The sequence below is a fragment of the Macrotis lagotis genome, chromosome 8, assembly GCF_037893015.1.
Source record: "Macrotis lagotis isolate mMagLag1 chromosome 8, bilby.v1.9.chrom.fasta, whole genome shotgun sequence".
NCBI classification, from domain to species: Eukaryota; Metazoa; Chordata; class Mammalia; order Peramelemorphia; family Peramelidae; genus Macrotis; species Macrotis lagotis.
Window position 1 is genome coordinate 69054433 of NC_133665.1, and position 6857 is coordinate 69061289.

Here is a 6857-nt window from a genome sequence, read left to right on the forward strand (position 1 = left end):
CAGTTTTCCATTTGGTAAAGAATCTTTAATTCATGAGGGAAATAGAGTACATCAGAATTTGGTCTAATAGTTCAGTTCATAAAAGTCAATGTTTTTTTTGAAATTTTTTTTTTTTTAGTTTTTGCTAGGCAATGGGGTTAAGTGGCTTGCCCAAGGTCACACAGCTAGGTAATTATTAAGTGTCTGAGGCCGGATTTGAACTCAGGGACTCCTGACTCCAGGAATCTATCCATTGCTCTATCTATTGTGCCACTTAGCCGCCCCCCAAAGGTTTTTTATAATGGGAAAGTAAGCACAAATAAAATCAGTCAATAATAAGTCATTGTGATGTAATGAAGCTAACAAACTAAGAAAACTTTCAGATCAGGTATGGGTTGCTTCATAATTAGAATTTTTTTTGATATAAACTATTTATCAATAGATGAGGCCAGTGAAGATGTTTACTTCTTCTTGGACACACCCACAGTTTGAACCCTGCGGCCTGTAGTCTTGATGTGCTGGCCTCGGACCCAGAGACCCCAGAAGTGCCGAAGCCCACAATGTGCCTAAATCTTTTTCAGTCGCTCCAGATCTTCACGCAACTTATTGTACAGATTGTTGGCCAGAACCTGGCTATATTTTCCATCCTTTACATCTTTCTGCCTGTTGAGGAACCAATCTGGAATCTTGTATTGCTGTGGATTCTGCATGATGGTGATCACACTCTCCACCTCATCTTCAGTGAGCTCACCAGCCCTCTTGGTGAGGTCAATGTCTGCTTTCCTCAGTAGTACATAAGCATATCTTTGACCCACACCCTTGATGGCTGTGATGGCAAAAGCTATTTTCTGTCATCCATCAAAGTTGGTGTTGAGCACTCTCAAAATGTGCTGGAACTTCTCGGGGATTACAAGAGACATGGCTGCAATGGTGGCATGAGAGCCTTCTCTGGAAGAGCCATAATTAGAATTTGAAAGACATTTTGGCCTACCAAAAATAATGGGGGATGGGGCACAGAGTCAAGATGGTGGAGTTAAGGCAGGAGTTCCCACAAGCTCTCCCCCAGATCACTGCAATAATAATAATAAATAACTATAACCAAATTCTAGAGTTCTGTCACTCTGTCACAAAAAGACTGAGTGAAACAATTTTCCAGTCTAAGACAACTTGAAGTCTGTTACACCAGGGTTAGAAAGGACCTGCAGTGCAAGCAAGCCATACCAGAGTGAATAGCTCTAACCACCCAGGAACAGCCCATGGATCCATGGCAGCAGTTTCCAGACTTCTCAGCCCAAGGATTACTAAGGACAATTGGGAAGTGCAGTGGGAAAACTCTGCCATACCAGGTAAGCATGGAGCCCAGTTCAGTGCAGGCCTCAGTGCAGCCTTGGCCCTAGAACCAGAAGCAGGCCTGGAGAGCCACCCAGCAGAGAACCATCAGGAAGCTGCTTCTAGAGTGTCAGCCTATGGACAGTAAGGAGGTAAGGGAGGGGGAGATTGCAGAAGTCCCTTTGATATTTCTGAGGCTGCACTCTCTTGCTTTGTCCATACTCAGATACAGATCACAGTCTGGGCATCAGTCTCAGGAAAAGTTGCTTTACTGCCACAGCAGTGCAGGGATTCTTCTCATGGCTTCAGGGCAGTGGACCATGCTTGTGATCATCCACAGACCAGAGTACAGGCCAGGAGAGCAGTCAGAGCCTCTCATAAGACCTTGGAGGAATTAAGATTCCTGGGGGTATCCCCTCAAAACAGCTGCAGAAACCCTCAAAAGCTTGGGACAGTGTGCCCTCCACCCTGGAAGTAGAACCCCACATTAACAAAGCGTTAAAAGCAAGTCATAAGCTGGGGAAATGAGCAAACAATAGAAAAAAATCCAATCATAGATAATTATTTTGGAACAGGCTTATCCAAAATGCAGCCAGCAGGTTGCAGAGATCTACAATGCGATTGTATGTGGCCAGCCTGTGGTTTACTAAATGCTTTAGTAAATGAAGCCAAGCTACCACAGAACTCCCACTAAAATGGCAAATCAAAACATATTGTTTATTGTTTCAATAAAAACTTTTAAAAGGTTGGAAAGCTCTGCTGTGGAAGATCAAAATACATACTCAGAAGATAACAAAGTCAAAGTTTCTGTATCCAAAATCTCTAAGAAAAATATGAATTGGTTTCAGGCTATGGAACAATTCAGAAAAGATTGTGAAAATCATACAAGGGAGGTAAAGGAAAAATTGGGAAGAGAAATGAGAGCAATACAGGAAAATCATGAAAAGCAAGTCAACAGTTTGATGAAAGAATTACAAAAAATATTGGAGAAAAAAAATCTTAATAACAAGCTTGGGTCAAATGGAAAATAGTAATCCATAAGGCCAATGAAGAAAAGACTGTCTTAAATAGCAGAACTGAACAGCTGGAAAAGGAGATATAAAAACTCTCTGAAGAAAATAATTCCTTCAAATGAAGAATGGAGCTAAGAGAAGATAATGTCTATGTGAGAAATCAAGAAACAATAAAACAAAACCAAAATAATGAAAAACTATAAAAAAAATGTGAAATGTCTCATTGGAAAAGCAATTGACCTGGAAAATAGGTCCGAGAGAAATAATTTAAAATTATTGGGCTACCTGAAAGTCATGACCAAAATAAAAAAGACACTAGACTTCATTTTTTTTTTTTTTAGTTTTTGCAAGGCAATGGGGTTGTGGCTTGCCCAGGGTCATAGAGCTAGGTAATTATTAAGTGTGTCTGAGACCGGATTTGAACTCAGGTACTCCTGACTCCAGGGCCAGTGCTCTGTCCACTGTGACACCTAGCCACCCCCCCCACTTCATTTTTCAAGAAATTCTCCAGGAAAATTGCCCTGATATCCCAGAAGCAGAGGGGGGAAATCGAAACTGAAAGATTCTACTGATCACCTCCTGAAAGAGATTCCAAAATGAAAACTGCCAGGAATATTATAGTCAAATTTCAGAACTCCCAAGTCAAGGAGAAAATATTGCAAGCAGACAGAAAGAACAATTCAAATATTACAAAACTAGTTAGGATAACACAAGATTTAGCAACTTCTTTGAGGTCCTTTCCAACTCTAGAACCACGATCCAAGTTCTCCCTATTAACAATATTAACAATATTTAGAATTGAAAACATCTTTCAATCTGACATAGGTCAACCATTTTATTTAATAGTTCAGGAAACTGAGGTCCAAGGACTTGTGGGTGACAATGGCAGTAAGTATCAGAAAGGATATTTTAAGATGGACGCAAGCTTCCTCTGATAAGAGAGGCTGAGATTGGATCCCTTTGGTTCCTTACATTTCTGGCATCGTACAAGTTGAAGAATTATAATAAATTCAAAATGACTACCTCTCAATTCCCAAGGGCAAGAGTATGCAAATGATGAGTTGTGATGTCTGATCCCATCTCTCATGGGAGAGGGATTATACTTCTTCTTTTTTGGGGAGGACAAAAATGGAACCAATAGGTAGTGAGTTCTTCATTAGTGGAGGTCTCCAAGCAAAGGTTGTAGTAAAGATTTAACTTTAAGGGAGAAGGTGGAGAGGAGGAGAAGTTTTGGAGTTTTTTTAGGGTTTTTCAAGGCAAATGGGGTTAAGTGGCTTGCCCAAGGCCATACAGCTAAGTAATTATTAAGTGTCTGAGGCCGGATTTGAACCCAGGTACTCCTGACTCCAGGGCCGTTGCTTTATTCACTGCGCCACCTAGCTGCTCCATCTATATATTTTAGAAATGAATCCTTTGTCAGAAATACTAGTAGTAAAAATTGTTTCCTAATTTACTACATTTCTTTTGATGTTGGTTACAGTGGGTTTTTTTGTGCAAAAGCTTTTTAATGTAATCAAAATTATCAAATTTGACACACTTAATAATTACCTAGCTGCATGGCCTTGGGCAAGCCACTTAACCCCATTTGCCTTGCAAAAACGTAAAAAAAAAAAAAACCAAAAAAAAAAAATAAAATATATAGAGAACTGAGTCTATTACCTTCATTTTTTAAAATAGTGTCTTATGTATTACATAAGTTTGTTATCTCTAATATTTTATTTTCTCCTAAAGGATATGATATCTCTCTCAATACATTCAATTTTGATCAATATATAGCATGGAAACAGTGTAAGATTATCAGACTGCCTTCTGTGGGGAAGATGGGGGGGGGGGACTGTAAAATTCAAAACCTTACCAAAAATGATAGATAGAAACTACTATTGTATATAATTGGAAAACAAATAAAATATTAATTTAAAAAAGAAAATTTCTGATATCTCTTCTGAATTTTAAGTTTCTGTGTTTTCACATCCCACAGGCCAGACTGAAACTGAAAAAACAAAACAAGTCAATTAGAGAGCTAGATTTAGTTAATTTGTAGGCCAAAGAATAGTCCCAAATATTCCTGGGTATCAACATTTACCTCAATGTTTTCTGATAAAGACACAGGTTCTTCCTTGCTTTCCTATAATTATCTGTACTCAAATTCTTTGAAATCTTCATAGAAGGTTGTTTTTATACTTCAAAGACATGGAAGCATTTGGAAACCTATGTCCCTTTCTTTGACTCACAGAATCACAGAATCACAGACTCTCAGAATTTCAGAGTTCAAATTGACCATAGAGTTGAATTGTTTTAACTCACATCTGAGCAGAAAATAACATAACTGACAAGTGACTGTACAACATCTACTCAAAGTTTCCAGTGCTGGAGAACTTGCTATCTCTCAAGGCACCCCTTTCCACTCTTGGACAGCTTGAATTATTAAAAAAAAGTTTCCTTATGTGAAGTTTAAATTTGCCATTTCACAAATTTCACTGCCAGTGGATCCTACTTCTGACCTCTAGAATAAAAAAAGAAACACATCTTACCATTTTACCACATGGCATTCTTTCAAAAATTTGAAGACAGTGTATGAGCTGTACTTAATATAATTCACTCAATGAATGCATATTGATAAATGGGTTGGATAATTTGTCATACTCTTTAGAACTTATGAATAAATACAAGTTTTTATTGTATATCTACTTATATATGGATATTTTGTACATGTTCCCCCTACCCATAGAATATAAATTCCTTGAGAGGAAGAATTGTTTAATTTTTATTTTCATTTCCAGTGTCCAGCACAATGTCTGGTAGTGAATAGATATTGTTGACTGATGACCATATCATGCCAAAAATTGGAATGATTTGTCTTGTCATCCATTCTATTATACAGAATAAACTCATGGAACTTATCTTTATGTCCCTGGAAGTGCCTACCACAAGGGCTTGCCTACAATAAGTGCTCAACAGCTATTTGTTTCATTAAATAGATTTGAAGTTAGAAAATTATATCTTTCCAGACAAATCAGGAAAACTTCTGAAATTTCTGAATACAGGTTGTGAGCAAAATAAAACTTCCAAAAATAAAAACCACAATAACAAAAAAGAAGAAAACTTTTCCAGGTAAAAGTTTACAAGAGAGTCAGAAACCACAGGTTCCAAAATGATTCACATATCAGCAAAATCTACAGAATTTCACTTCTTTCTCTTGGCTTTCTAATTTCCCTTCTTTTCAACTGTTGTGTCTGTGAGCAAATGATGTAATCAGTGTCTTCAACTGACCATTTCTTGCCATTTATATCATCTGTTCCTTTGCAATCTGGTAATTCCTCAGGTGCACAGTCTACATGAGGCATGAAATAAATGCTGGGGAGAAGGTACAGAGGTGCACAAGACAACCAGTATACAATTTCATGCAAGTAGGGTCCAAAAAGTGTCTGAGAGAAAAACAAACTGATTAAAATAACTCAGTATATTAATGGTGAATGAAGATTGACAAAATAGTTTCTCTCCCAATTGTGAATGTTATTTCCATTTTACAGATAAGGAAACTGAGGCTCAGAAGATGAAGGGACTTGCATAGGGTTCACCTAGTAAGTATTAGGGCCAGAGTTTCTTTTCAAGTCTCTTTATTCTGGGTTTAAAGTTCTTACTAAGAGAGAAAATAGTAAGTGCTTTCTATGAGCCAGTTAACTGGGTTAAGTACTGGCAACTACAAAAAAAGACAGTCTTTACCCTCAAGGAGTTCACATATCAGAGAAGAGAACATGTAAATATGGAGGTACATACAAGATATGTGGAGTAGATGGAAAGAAATGGAACTGGGACTCATTGGGGATCACTTTTTTCTGAGATTATTATTTCTATTTATTTATAAATTTATTAATAATTCTCATTAATTAATTAGATAATTGAATATTATTAAAATCTGAGATTATTGTGTTTAAGGGGAAGAAAATTGGAATGTGTTCCCTTGGCCTCCCCAAATTTCTGAAATTTGTCATGTTTATCTTTTCAAGTCTAGAATTAAGAATATAAAGAAAATAATTAAGATCAATATTCAGTCTCTGATAATGGCAGCAAGATATATATGTATGTATATTTTTTGTGTATATGTGTTCATAAATGCATAATCTTGGGATATATATTTACTCTGAACTTTGATTTCCCCATCCATAAAATGGGGATAATGAATATTACCCTGCTTATGGGGTTGTTGGAACAAATTAAATAAAAATATATAAATCACTTTACAAACTCTAAAGGTCTATAGAAATATTTCTTATTATTATTCAGACTACACAGAACAGTAGAAGTTATTTCTCTAGCTAGCTAGCTAGCTATTTGTGATCCCAATTGGAATTTTCTTGGCAGAGATACTGGAGTGCTTTGCCATTTCCTTCTCCTGCTCATTTTACAGATTAGGAAACTCTTGCAAACAGGGTTAACTGACTTGCCCAGGATCATACAGCTAACAAATGCCTGAGCCTGGAAGGGGCAGCTAGGTGGTTCAGTAGATAGAGTGAGTACTAGCCTTGGAATTAGGAG

General features: G+C 37.1%; 1 pseudogene; it reads right to left on the reverse strand.

Annotated features, from left to right (window-relative positions):
• Window positions 1-440: 440 nt before the first annotated feature.
• Window positions 441-904, reverse strand: LOC141495768 (small ribosomal subunit protein uS13-like; annotated as a pseudogene).
• Window positions 905-6857: the final 5953 nt, after the last annotated feature.